The sequence below is a fragment of the Peromyscus leucopus genome, chromosome 4 (assembly GCF_004664715.2).
Source record: "Peromyscus leucopus breed LL Stock chromosome 4, UCI_PerLeu_2.1, whole genome shotgun sequence".
Taxonomy (NCBI): Eukaryota; Metazoa; Chordata; class Mammalia; order Rodentia; family Cricetidae; genus Peromyscus; species Peromyscus leucopus.
Genome location: NC_051066.1, coordinates 16,678,702 through 16,691,667, shown reverse-complemented (window position 1 = coordinate 16,691,667; position 12,966 = coordinate 16,678,702). Strand labels below are relative to the sequence as shown.

Below are 12,966 nucleotides of genomic sequence, written 5' to 3'. Positions count from 1 at the left end.
GTGTGTGTGTGTGTGTGTGTGTGTGTGTGTGTGTGTGTGATGTGTTTGTGTCATTGTGGGTACACCCCTGCCATGGTGTACATGTGGGCATCAGAGGACCACCTTAGGTCTTGGTCCTCATTTTCTGTCCTGTTTGAGACCCAATCTCCTTGGTTTTTTTCACTGTGTATATCATGCTAGCTGGCCCATTAGATTCTGGTGTGTCTCTGGTTTCTGCATCCCATATCAGCTAAGGAGTCCTTGGATGACAGCTGATCACTCCTATATCCAGCTTTGTGTGTGCTCTAGGGATTCAAGTTTGGGTCCTCATGATTATATGGCAAGCACTTTACTCGCTGAGCCATGTCCTCAGTGCCTGTCTTGGGTTTTACGTACTTCTGATTTTGTGTTGAGATTTGTGCAACTGGGGTTAGTTCATCGGCTAAATATCTCCGGACTGCTGTGGGATGATTTGTATGTCCTGTGGGAGCCCTTCTTGGGTTCCTTGTGGCGTTACCCAGCAGGTCCGTATAGAGGATGATTAGGACCATGGGCCTGAGTGCAGGTGTTTGAGATGGTCTGCACTTGGCTGTGCTGGGGGATGGTCTGTATGTCAAGTTGTTCTGATTGGTTAATAAATAAAACCTGATCGGCCGTGGCTAGGCAGGAAAGATAGGCGGGACTAGCAGAGAGGAGAAATAAAAGAAGGCTGAGGCAGAGAGATGCTGCAGCCGCCGCAATGACCAGAGAGGCTGCAGCCACCGCCATGACAAAAAGCATGTGAAGGTGCCAGGAGCCACAAGCCACGTGGCAAGGTATAGATATATGGAATGGCAAGATATAGATTTATGGAAATGGATTAATTTAAGGTAAAGGAACAGTTAGCAAGAAGCCTGCCACGGCCATACAGTTTGTAAGCTATATAAGTCTCTGTGTTTACTTGGTTGGGTCTGAGAGGCTGTGGGACTGGCGGGTGACAGAGATTTGTCCTGACTGTGGGCAAGGCGGAAAAACTCTCCAGCTACACCGGACCTCTGTGCTGACTGATGTTTCGGCAGCTGCTTGATGTTTCCTCAATGTACTTGTTAGTCTTTATTGTCAACTTGACACAAACTAGAATCACTTGCAAAGAGGCAGCCTTAGTTGGAATTGCCTCCACCAGATTAACCTGCTGAAAATATTCTTAATTGATGATTGATGTGGGTGGGCACAACCTTCCTACCATCACTAGGCTTGTGGGCTTGGATTGTATAAGAAAGAAAACTGAGTTAGACAGGAGTGAGCCAGTAAGCAGTCTTCTCCATGATCCCCACCTCCAGGTTCCTACATTGATTTTTCTCAGTGATGGATTATGACATAGAAATATAAAACAAACCCCTTTTTCACCAAATTGTTTGTAGTAATGATGCTTATCACAGCAACATAAAAGCAAAAACTAGAGCACTCAGCTTAACCAGTCTTGTTTCAGCTAGGTGTTCCTTGACATTCTTTGGTGGAGACACTTGGTACTGATTTATGGATGGGATAGCTGAGGTGGTTCTGGTTTAGCTGGAGTATTTGTGGCCCCTGACCTTATTAGAATGGTCTGGCCAGTGTGGTAAAGAGTTATGGGAGGAGGCTTAGGGGTAGAAAAGACCCTAATCTCACAGACTGAATGGAACACATGTTTCACCAAGGGATCTGGAGATAGTACAAGGGTATCATGGCCTCTGACCTTATCTTTGGGATCTGCAAGGCTTAGGTGGGGAATTAAAAGGCATATGCAATGGCCCCATGACCTCTATCCTTGCATATATGATCCCTGTGGTAGATCAGAGAGCTGGTGACAAATTCAGAGGTCTCAAGCCACTGACCACTTAGGTGGAATACACATGGTGTTGTGCAGTTCCTAGATGGCAAAGAAGTTTCTTTTCATGTCTTTTATTTTTGGTTTTTGGACTACCTATGTAGCCCTAGCTACTCTGGAACTCATTATGCATACCAGGTTGGCCTCAAGCTCATAGAGCTCTGTCTGCTTGCCTGCCTGCATAGCCCTTGATATCTACCTTAATATTTCCTTATCTTTGATTGATTACAAGGAGTATACACTGAGAGAAATATTTCTTATTCTTGGGGCAAAATAACTTTCCTTTGGGAAATATACTCTTCAGGAAGAGTACTGATGGTTTGTTGTTTCACGTAGGTTCAGTCCTGTGAGGCATTCAATTACTCCAAGGATTCCTCTGCAGTTTGGGGAGTGTTGAGGGGTAGGCTGGTATGCCAAAAGTTAGTTTCTTAATGTGTGCTCTCTCTGTTGGTTTTAGGTTTTCCTTTTGCACTGTGCCCCGTGGTCCCTCTTCTATTTTCCCCATCACAAACATTCCACAGTTGTTTTCACCTGATGCTTTCTCTTGAAGGTGGGTAGTTGTAGAGAAGACTGTTCTTTATTTTTATGAAGCTTTATGGGTTATGTGACTCTATCTGTGCATCTGTAGAGTCCATCCTGTCTCTCTCCCAGAGATTCTGCTTGGTCTTTTTCCTTTTGCTTTCCCCAGATGCAGTTCACAGTTTTGTTTTGTTTTTTCTGTTTTCCTCTTTTAGATAAGGCTTTTGTCTTAAAAGGGAAACAGTGATGGTGACAGGCTGACATTTTGGCTACAGCTATTGTTTTCTCCCACAGCTCATATATTTAAAAGCTTTCTCAGAAATCTCTCTGATCATACCTATGAGTGCTGGAGGTATGAAAGGGGTGGTTCATCGAAGCAGTCTACAACCAGAGTATTCCCCCCATGCACGCAGTCTTTAGGGATTTGCTGTTCTCATGGTAGCCCACTCTCATCATCTTACCAATTTGTAATTTTAACAGGCTAGTGTAATATCTGGGTATGTCTTCCTAGAATAAGTGAATACCCACCCCAAGTCTTCTGTCCTTCAGACCTTTGAGTTTGATTCTGTTCAAGTTTTATTTCCACTTTCATTATTATTATCACAAATTCCACACTGAATTACATGATTATAGAAAGTCTGCATTATCTTACTTTTCTTTGGAATGGTACTTTCAGCACAACTTGTAATAACTTGAAAGCATCATAGTAGGAAGTTATGGAAATGTGGAGAACGACATAACAAATGTGTGTAAGACGAATAGGGCAGAAAATAAGGGAAGGAAATTATGTACATGTTTCAGGGAGAGTCAATGTTTAGTTCTTATGCTGGATGAATAATTCTTTCTTTAAAAGTTACCTTTGTAGTGCAGAGATCACTGAGTCTGTGAGGAGAACTTAGGAATCAGAGAAAATGCAGGCATTGACTTGGAGCTCAGGTTAGAGAAGCAAACGATGGTCATATTGCAGGGCAAATGAGAAATAGAGTATGTGAGCAATGTTATTGGTGAAATTATTAAGGCCATTCCATGTAGATAAAAGGGAGTTTTATTTTGTGGGGTAACTTACAAGTGAAGGGATATGTTACAGGGTCTGGGAAAGGTATAGAACAGTCCGGCTGTGTTCTCTGGAGAACTCTGTTCGGTCTACCTCCAGCGTCCAGGGTCCAGGAACCAAGAGAACCAATGCATCTGGATCTTGGGTCTTCAGGATCCTCTCTCTGCCCCCACTTGTATGTGTGACAGTTACCGAAGCCTCAGTGTGGTTTGGAACTTCCAGATCAAAGCTGGAATGGCTACCCACTACAGATGATAAACCTAGAAATGATGATTTTCTGTAAGTTGTAGGACTTTCGAGATAGAAATAGGTGTTCTAGAATAAAGTAAAATAGGTATCTTATCCAGGTGTTGTGGTATATGTTTATGATCCCAACACTCTGCAGGAGCATGCATTTGAAGCTGGCCAGGGTTACCTGTTGAGAATACTTTAAAAAGTAGGAAGCAACTGATTTCCAAAATATATAAAGAACTCAAGAAACTAGACATCAGAATACCAAACAATCCAATTAAAAAATGGGCTACAGAGCTGAACAGAGAATTCTCAACAGAAGAATCTCAAATGGCTGAAAGACATTTAAGGAATTGTTCAACAACCTTAGTCATCAGGGAAATGCAAATCAAAATGTATCTGAGATACCATCTTACGCCTGTCAGAATGGCTAAGTTCAAAAACATTGACAACAGCTTATGTTGGAGAGGATATGGAACAAGGGGAACACTCCTCCACTTTTGGTGGGAGTTCAAACTTGTACAGCTACTTTGAAAATCAATATGGCGGTTTCTCAGAAAATTGGGTATCAATCTACCCCAAAACCCAATGATACCACTCTTGGCATATACCTAAGGAATGTTCAATCATACCACAATGACACATGCTCAACTATGTTCATAGCAGCATTATTTGTAATAGCCAGACCATGGAAACAACATAGATACCCCTCAACTGAAGAATGGTTGAAGAAAATGTGGAACATATACACAATGGAGTACTACTCAGCAGAAAAAAAAATGACATCATGAAATTTGCAGGCACATGGATGGAACTAGAAAATATCATCCTGAGTGAGGTAACCTAGACTCAGAAAGACAAACATGGTATGTACTCACTTATAAGTTGATACTGGATGTAAATCAAAGCATAACCAGAGTACAACTCATAGCTCCAGAGAAGCTAGGTAACAGGAGGACCCTAAGAGGGACACATGGATCACCCTGGGAAGGGGAAATAGATGAGATCTTCTGAGTAAAATGGAGGTGAGGCGGACAATGGGAGGGGATGTCGGATGGGAGCATGGGGGAATGGGATAGTCAAGCCAGAACAGGGACAGAGTGGGAGAGCAGTGAGGGAGATATCTTGATAGAAAGAGACATCATGGGGATAGGGAGAAACCTAGTGCAAGGGAAGTTCCCAGGAATCCACAGGGATGACCCCAGCTTAAACTACTAGCAGTGGTGGAGGGGGTGCCTGAGCGGGCCTACCCCGGTGATCAGATTGGTGAATGCTCTATATCATAGAGCCTTCACCCAGTAACTGATAGAAACAGATGCAGAGAGCCATGGCCAAGCACCAAGTCAAGCTCCGGAAGTCCAGTTGAAGAGAGGGAAGAAGGATTCTATGAGCAATGGGCATCAAGACCATGAGGGGGAAACTTACAGATACAACTGAACTTATGAACTTTGATCCGACAGCTGTGGAATCTGCATGGGACTGGACTGGGCCCTCTGCATGGGCAAGACAGTTGTGTAGCTTGGTCTGTTTGAGGGGCCCCTGACAGTGGGAATATGTAGCATGGATCTTAAAGGGTCTTATTAATAAAAACAAACCTGGAGCCAGGTACTGAGGTCAACGCTGGAAGATCAAAGAAGCATAACAAGCCACAGCTTCCTCACCTCTCCAATTCCTCAGCTGATCCTGTTTCCTCAAACTGGAAACCTCTGTGTCCTCTTCTGAATGAATCTCAGCTGAACTGTTGCTCAAAAGCTTAAAAGCTTAACCGACCCTAGTTCCTGGTTTTCATGCCTTATATACCTTTCTGCTTTCTGCATCACTTCCTAGGATTAAAGGTTCTTGTTACCACGCCTGGCTGTTTCCAGTGTGGCCTTGAACTCACAGAGATCCAGAGGGATTTCTGCCTCTGAAATGCTAGGATTAAAGGTGTGAGTGCCACCATTTTCTGGCCTCTGTGTCTATCTAGTGGCTGTTCTATCCTCTGACCCCAGATAAGTTTATTAGGATGCACAATATATTGGGGGATACAATATATCACCACAGGAATAGGGTATCTATCCCTGATTCATGAACTGGCTTTTTGGAGCCCATTTCCTGTGATGGGACACCTTGCACAGCCTTGGTGTAGGGGGAGTGGCTTGGACCTGCCTCAGCTGAATGTGCTGGGCTTTGCTGACTCCCCATGGGAGGACATACCTTTTCAGAGGAGGGGATGGGGGATGGACTGGAGGGGGGAGATCTGTGGTTGGTATGTGGAATGAATAAAAAATTTCTTAATTAAAAAAAAACAAAAACAACAACAAAAAAGTAGGAAGCAATAAATAGCTATCCTACAATGAGAGAGGGAATTCAGAGAACAGACTTTAGAAGTCAAACAATTCTCATAGCTTCCTTGGTCTATACTTATTACCAGTTGTAAAGGAGATTGAGTGACAGAAAATTCTTCGTGTTCATTCCCAGCTCATTGACTTTACAATGTTTCTAGAACATGACCAAATATGGAGTCATTCAATCCCAGTAAACCCTTTATTGTCACCAAAGTGTTCCAAATAAAAACATCTTGGTAGGAACCATTAACCATACATACTAAAGCTGAGAATAACTTGCCCCCAAGCAACAGACAAGCTATTAAAGTCAGTGCTGTAGAGTTGACACTGCTTTTGCTATTACTTTGATGCCTACTAGCTATCAAATAGTTCTACCTGTATTGATGCTTCAGGAAAATATTTTTTATTTGTTGGCAGTTCGGATATCAAGTGTGTGTCTTACCATATTTTAGCTAAAACTTAGATATAGAACTCAAGATAAAAATCACTGGAATAGCTAAGAATCATAACTTGACTAAATTAAGGAGAAAAAAGATTCATTCATGGTATAGACATGGAAGACAGACCAATCATTGAGTTCTTCTGGGTGGTGTCCACAATTGTTGCATCTCAAATCTTACTTTTCTATTTTTCATTTTACCAAAACTTATTTTTTATGATCAAACTGACCCACCTTTTTCATATTGTGAACTCATGGAAGCAAGTGCTTAAAATATTATCTGGGCAGATAAAATTTAGTCACATTGGTAATATGTATAATGTTTGAAAGCAAAGTAGGAAGTATGAATGAGAACCAGATCACATACATACAGGAGCTGCTGAAATTATTCAACAAGAGATACAGATACAAGACATGGGAATTGGGACTAAAAAGGTCACCTGTTGGGATCCTACCCTTACTTCTCCGGGTCTGGCATCTTACATCATCAGCAGGCTCTGGCGACTATGTGGTCATGCAATCTGTGCCTTAAAAAGCTGGACACAGACCCCACACACTCTGTGTGTGTGTGTGTGTGTGTGTGTGTGTGTGTGTGTTTTCTTTCTGTTCTCTCTCTGTTCCCACTCTGCTCCCTCCCCCAGGCCTGGCTCTCTCTCCCCCCTTTCCCTCCTAATAAAGCTCTAAAAACTAACATTGGGTTCTGCCATGCACTTCGACCTTTCCCCTCAGTAACCAGCACCCGACACCAACCAACGCCAACTACTATCATCACCTAACTACATAGGTAATATAAAATGCATGCAGGCGTTTCCAGAGGACCATCTTACTACTACATATATGTAAGTATGTAGGCAAAGGAACAGTCTGTAAGGATTTGATCCTTAATTACATCATCAGCCTTCACTGGCTTCCCAGCCTAAAAGGAGGGTGGGCCCTCTGTGGCCTCTCTGTCCCCCCCCCCCCGTCGGCCCCCTCTCTCCCTCACCCCTTTCTCTCTCTCTCTCTCTCTCTCTCTCTCTCTCTCTCTCTCTCTCTCTCACTCTCTCTCTCTCTCTCTCTCTCTCTCTCTCTCTCTCTCTCTCTCTCTCTCTGTTTCTCCCCCCCAATAAAGCTCTAAAAAGGTAACCATGGCTATGATTCTTTTAATCAGCATTCTGCTCTGCTGGCATGGTCTCCGCAGGTGGCGACCAGCCATGAAGGGCAGCGCCACGGCTTAATCAACATTGGTGCCATGACTCGGATACTCCACCAAGGACCTGCTGACTGCTGCTGCCTCCTCCCCCATCCAGCGAGACTGCAAGGCCTCCGCTGGACCCCCACCGCTACCGCCATGATTCTTCACCACAGTAAGTGCGCTGTTCTCATGGCTGTAGTCTGAGCTATATTCTTTGTGAAGGACACCCAAGGGGGTTGTCCTCGGGCTGCTTGCAATGGCACATTTTTGTTTCTGATGAGAAAGTAAATGCTGTCTTGATCTACCAGGTGGACCAACTGCAGTGCAGCTGCAACCCTTTGCATACCTTGAGGAAGAGGATGGCGAAGTTGAGCTGATTCATGTCTTCACTCTTTGGGGACGCCCAAGATTGTAGTCTGATCCCGGTTTGTTATTTTAATTTTTTTTTCTCTCTGCTACAGTCATGGGACAAAGGGTCGGATACATTGGTGGATAGGGGTGGGCACCAGTGAACCTGGCCTCATAACAGCGTAAACCTGGCCACGTAACAAAGTTTCGGGAACTTCTGCCAGCGAAAGGGCAAATAAGAGTTACTTTATGTCCAAGCTTTCTACTAAAATTCTAACTAAACCTTTGTCCTTCCCCCTTCTGCGTCTCCATGTGCAACCTTTTCCATCTGACATCTGGCGGCAGTGTGCGGGCTTAAGTGGTTGGGCTTGGGCGGTTTCTACAACTCGCCCTAACTCACCTTAACTACTCCACCCACTCATTCTCAAACTGCCTTGAGAAACACAGACAGGTCTGGAAGCCGCTAAGATCCATACAAATAAGTTTACAATAGTCAGGATGGCTCTTGAGCAAAAAAATCAGCTTATAGCCTCAGACAAGTCTTCCAAAAGGATCAGTTTATAGTCTGCCTACTGGCAGATCTACCAAAAGCTGTCCTTAAGCCATCAATCATCAAGGAAAAAAAATTCAGGACATAGAGTAAAATTTGTCTCTTGTTCCCCAGACCTCCCCGACTAAAACTTAAGCATCTGGAGAGCAAAGCTCCTGACCCCATGGGCAAAAGAGTCATCTATGGCATTTAAGGTGTGCCAGGGAAGAGATAAAAGCCCAAAAACAAAATTGCCAAGTGCTGGCACTTGCTGACTCCTAAAAGCTGTTGGGTCCCGTTTTAAGTGAGAAAAAGGCCACAGGCTAGCAAATGCCCTGCCAGGCCATCAACAGCCTTGTTAAAAGTGCCACCTAGAAAGACAGAGTCAGCTGGCTGCCCCCAGGCACCAAGATGCATGGAAACATCAAGCTAAGACCTCCAGCAGACCTAGGCTTGGCTACAGACATGGCAGGGAACCCGGAACGCAGGAGGGAAGGAATCCGTTTCTTTCCTTCTGGACACCAGAGCCACTGACTCAGTCCTGGGAGTTTTGGGATGCCACCTCTCCTTTATTGTCGGGTACAGAGGATAGCCTTACCACCTCACCTGATTTAATTGCACTTTCAGAGTTACTTAATAAAAAAGATTTCTACCTAAAATAAGAGCTCATTGCTTCACTCCAGATCCACTGCCTGTGTTTCTCACATGCACACAGACAGGGCCCTGATCTTTGCCTTGTCCCTAATTCCAAAAAAAAATAAATTATCATGTACCATAAGCTTTTCTCTTCCCAGTTCCCTGTTCTAACTCACTGTTCAGCTAATGGTACAGGACCACCACAGAACTGGAGTCCAGAGATCATCAAATAAGAAGCTGTAACAGCTAAAAGGTATTTACACTCCCAGACCCAAAAGCATCTGGGCGCTACAAAAAGACTTTAATGTAAACATCTATTACTATGAGATGCTTTTAACAATTGATTACCTGTCTCCTAGATGTTGAACTAGTAAAGGAAACCAGTGCTTTAAAATAACCTGTCTCTGATAAAGCTAAACATGTTTCAAAATCCATAGGGACAGGCCAGATCTACCTCAGATAAATGTCAACATAAAATAATAATGATTCTTTTATCTCTCTTAAGTTTTTTTCTATGTCACCAGTTTTCTGTGTCATCTTGTCAAACAAAAAGTTCCCAGCCACAGCCAAGAGGGATACATATCTCCAGAGCAAACAGGTGACAGATAGCATTCCACAATGCCTGTCTACCTCGGAAAACTCCCCTTCTCCATTCCCCCAGAGCCAACTGATGTCCAAGAGTCAGCTGGAAGCAGTTTTTGAGAGGAACGACACCCTTAGTCCCATCTACCTGCTTTTTTATAATAAAGGAAAGTCTGGGATGTAAGGATTTGATCCTTAATTACGTCATCAGCCTTTGCCGGCTTCCCAGCCTAAAAAGAGGGTGGGCCCTCTGTGGCCCCTCTGTCCCCTCTCCTTTCTGCTCCCCCCCCATTGGCTCCCCTCTCTCCCTCACCCCTTTCTCTCTGTCTGTCTGTCTCTCTCTCTTCCTTTGTCTCTCTCTGTCTCTGTCTCTCTTTCTCTCTCTCTCTCTGTTCCCCCCCCCAATAAAGCTCTAAAAAGGTAACCATGGGTATGATTCTTTTAATCAGCACGCTGCTCTGCCAGCATGGTCACCGCAGCCAGCGACCAGCCATGAGGGGCAGTGCTGCAGCTTAACCAACACAGTCCAAATGTGTGAATCCACACTCTTCGATTTATCAACATTATTGTTGGGTCTGGGGTCATGCAATAATGGGGAGCAGACAACCAGAGTCTATTAAACCAGAAGCAAACTTTATTACAGAAAAAAACCAAAAGAGGGCAGGGAATCACTGTGGGGCACAAAAGCTTATCAGCTAGCTGAGACCACAGCAGGTGTTCCGGATTCTGAGGCTGTGACAATAGAGGCAGGTTTTGGGCCCCTTTTTATAGCAAGGAGGAAAGCATCAGGCATGGGTGCATGCTAGAAGTCATGTAGAAACAGCTATTAAAAGTTAACTTTGGTCCAGGCAGTTGCTGGCTATAAGGGACAAGGGGGTTAAAAGTTAACCGCTGGCTGTGGACAGAGGAGCTGGCTGTAAGCAGAGAGCCACTGTTAAAAAGTTAGCCTTTAGAGCTGTTGACTGTCAGCTGTTATTTTTTTGGTTTATAATTTTATATTTCTATATTCCTGGACCCTTCAATTATAATCTAGGCAAACTCTATAATCTCACCTTGAATCTTTTTATTCAGATATCAAACCGAAATGATTATACTTTTTACTTTACAAGTATTTGCTGAGGATTAAATCATATAATACAAACTCATTATTGAGTATAGTTCCTGGTGCATAGTAAGTGCTTAATATTGACTAGCAGAAAACATTGGTAAATACAAAAGGTCCCCAACAGTGAATTTCACACAGTAGAGAGGAAGAGGAAATAGTTCTAATTAGCAACAAGTGGGTGGAAATGAAAGCCCATTGAAAGCCTACCCTGAATCTGGAGACAATAGACATGATATAGTATAGCCTGAGGAAAATCCACTGACTCCTTTCCTAAGTAGAACTCTTAAATTTTAAACTCTGTTTTTGAGAATTCTGTTCCACTTGTAAGTAGACAAATCCTTAACCTCTTTGTTTCCTCATCCATCAAACAGACACCACAATTCTCTGTGAAGTGAAATGATCTGTCTTAGAGCATTCTGCAATGTGGTAAATAAAGAAAATTCAAGTTAAACCAGCTATGAAGGTTAGCATATGAATTGGCTGATGGAACTGGTGCACTGTTATGTATTTTATAGAACTGTAGGATAAGCTGAAGGACTCTGGTTCTCAGAGACTTGGGCTAAGTATTCCAATCTCCTGAATACCCGTTTTCTCCTTATATTACTTTGAGCATAACTCTTTGGCATACTTGTTCTAAGAACAAAGCACACAATGGAGCAGGGTCAACAGCTCTTCGTGGAGACAGACTTTGCTCTCTTTTGCCTATGGTATTGCCTCTTATGCAGTGAGGTCTTTTACATAGAGTAGCTTCCCCCTAAGCCTACAGACACATTCGTGAGGAGCTGTAGCTCATATGTCCTAGCACTCTTATAAAGCAAAACAAAATCTTTCCTTTTAGCACAAGTAGATGATTCTCAAAAAGAGCTCGGTTGGTCTGAATGGGCTAGTGTGTTTATTTATTAACCACTATTAACTAGATAATAGACCCTTCTACTGGATGAGCCTGGATCATGTGTTCCTAGTATGTAAAGTGACCCATTACTAGAAGGCCCTTTAATCATGATAAGCAAAATGGAGTTGTGTGGCTTAAAGAAAAGATTTTGAAAGACGAGTTAGTGCTGCTGTAGTATATCTTAAATCAAATTCTGTTATTTCCTAATGCATGAGATTCACTATTTCAGCACAACTGTACTTTTTCTTCACCATTAAGATTTACAGTACTCTGGTCCTGAGGTTGGAAGTGTGGGAGAGCTAACCCTGAGGGCATGAAAGCAGGAGAACTGGCCACATCCTTCACTTGTTGCTGAAAAAGGTGAATGGGGGGAAGGGGGCAGTGCTAGAGAGCTTACCCTGGTCGTGAGGACAGGGGAGAACTTGCGAGTAGACCAACTCTGCAGCTGCCCAGGCCCAGAACCAGGGTTATAATTTGCCCTGGTCCAACATCCACCCATCTACTGGAGCACGTGAAGGAACCTGCCCCACAAACCCAAAGCTACAGGATCTCCACAACACAGGGCAACAACAGGATATCCAAGAGGAGTCCCAGTGAGGGTCCAGTATCGATCGTGTAATAGAAACCAAAGAGGTCTTGAACCAGACTAATGACTCTTTGCAGTGAACACTTGTAGGTAAAGATACATTGGAAAAGGGGTTTACTGTGTGACTTGCTGTTTCACACTGAAGATTCCCCCCACCTTTTTTTTCTTCTTTTTTTTCTCTTAAATTTTATTTTATTTGGGGGATGCAGGGATGGAGGGTGGATGTGAAGGCATGGAAAAATGAATGGGATCAAGATACATGATATAAAAGACACACAGAATAAATAAAAAGAAAGATAAAAAGATTTACAGCAATCTAATACCACAGTAAATAAGATGTTATGCTTCCACATACTACCTCCTTATGGACATGCTATAAACATCCCAAAAAGAAATGTTAAAAAAAAAAAAATCTCAGTTTCTAAAAAGAAACAGGTAACTATAATTTTTGTCAGAATCAATTTACTGGATAGAAAAATCAACATATGGAAATAGTTTCCAAAGGTATCTCTTAGATTGTGTTCCAGAGTCACTTTCAAAACTAATTCTTATTTTTTTCAACAAATTAATGTATGGAATCTGCTGAAATCCCCACTTGAACATACTTGACTTTTTTTAAAATGAAGATAGCTGTAGAAAATTAGATACACCCTTAGTATCCCATATTTTTAAAGAACTATTAAAAACAAAAAATTAAATGTTCCCCTTCTATTTCCATA

The 12,966-nt window shown here is 42.9% G+C and overlaps 1 pseudogene; it reads right to left on the bottom strand.

The window, feature by feature from the left end:
* The window catches only part of LOC114692726, a 32,954-nt pseudogene extending 25,003 nt beyond the window's left edge, over positions 1–7,951 (bottom strand).
* Positions 7,952–12,966: the final 5,015 nt, after the last annotated feature.